Source organism: Pristiophorus japonicus, chromosome 4 (assembly GCF_044704955.1).
Source record: "Pristiophorus japonicus isolate sPriJap1 chromosome 4, sPriJap1.hap1, whole genome shotgun sequence".
NCBI lineage: Eukaryota > Metazoa > Chordata > Chondrichthyes > Pristiophoridae > Pristiophorus > Pristiophorus japonicus.
Window position 1 is genome coordinate 279077343 of NC_091980.1, and position 1864 is coordinate 279079206.

Genomic DNA, 1864 nt, shown 5'->3' on the forward strand with positions numbered 1-1864 from the left:
AAGCAATACGTTGGAGGAGGATTTCCTGGAGTGCATAACGGATGGTTTTCTAGACCAATATGTCGAGGAACCAACTAGGGGGGAGGCCACCTTAGATGGATGTTGTGTAATGAGAGAGGATTAATGAGCAATCTCATTGTGCGAGGCCCCTTGGGGAAGAGTGACCATAATATGGTGGAATTCTACATTAGGATGGAGAATGAAACAGTTAATTCAGAGACTATGGTCCAGAACTTAAAGAAGAGTAACTTTGAAGGTATGAGGCGTGAATTGGCTAGGATAGACTGGCGAATGATATTAAAGGGTTGCCAGTGGATGGGCAATGGCAGACATTTAGAGACCGCATGGATGAACTACAACAATTATACATCCCTGTCTGGTGTAAAAATAAAAAAGGGAAGGTGGCTCAACCGTGGCTATCAAGGGAAATCAAGGATAGTATTAAAGCCAAGGAAGTGACATACAAATTGGCCAGAAATAGCAGCGAACCCGGGGACTGGGAGAAATTTAGAACTCAGCAGCGGAGGACAAAGGGTTTGATTAGGGCAGGGAAAATAGAGTACGAGAGGAAGCTTACAGGGAACATTAAGACGGACTGCAAAAGCTTCTATAGATATGTAAAGAGAAAAAGGTTAGTAAAGATAAACGTAGGTCCCCTGCAGTCAGAATCAGGGGAAGTCATAACAGGGAACAAAGAAATGGCAGACCAATTGAACAAGTACTTTGGTTCGGTATTCACTAAGGAGGACACAAACAACCTTCCGGATATAAAGGGGGTCAGAGGGTCTAGTAAGAAGAAGGAACTGGGGGAAATCCTTATTAGTCGGGAAATTGTGTTGGGGAAATTGATGGGATTGAAGGCCGATAAATCCCCAGGGCCTGATGGACTGCATCCCAGAGTACTTAAGGAGGAGGCCTTGGAAATAGCGGGTGCATTGACAGTCATTTTCCAACATTCCATAGACTCTGGATCAGTTCCTATGGAGTGGAGGGTAGCCAATATAACCCCACTTTTTAAAAGAGGGAGAGAGAAAACAGGGAATTATAGACCGGTCAGCCTGACATCGGTAGTGGGTAAAATGATGGAATCAATTATTAAGGGTGTCATAGCAGCGCATTTGGAAAGAGGTGACATGATAGGTCCAAGTCAGCATGGATTTGTGAAAGGGAAATCATGCTTGACAAATCTTCTGGAATTTTTTGAGGATGTTTCCAGTAGAGTGGACGAGGGAGAACCAGTTCATGTGGTATATTTGGACTTTCAGAAGGTTTTCGACAAGGTCCCGCACAAGAGATTAATGTGCAAAGTTAAAGCACATGGGATTGGGGGTAGTGTGCTGACGTGGATTGAGAACTGATTGGCAGACAGAAAGCAAAGAGTAGGAGTACATGGGTATTTTTCAGAATGGCAGGCAGTGACTAGTGAGGTACCGCAAGGTTCTGTGCTGGAGCCCCAGCTGTTTACATTGTACATTAATGATTTAGAAGAGGGGATTAAATGTAGTATCTTCAAATTTGTGGATGACACTAAGTTGGGTGGCAGTGTGAGCTGCGAGGAGGATGCTATGAGGCTGCAGAGTGACTTGGATAGGTTAGGTGAGTGGGCAAATGCATGGCAGATGAAGTATAATGTGGATAAATGTGAGGTTATCCACTTTGGTGGTAAAAACAGAGAGACAGACTGTTATCTGAATGGTGACAGATTAGGAAAAGGGGAGGTGCAACGAGACCTGGGTGTCATGGTACATCAGTCATTGAAGGTTGGCATGCAGGTACAGCAGGCGGTTAAGAAAGCAAGTGGCATGTTGGCCTTCATAGCGAGAGGATTTGAGTACAGGGGCAGGGAGGTTTTAATACAGTTGTA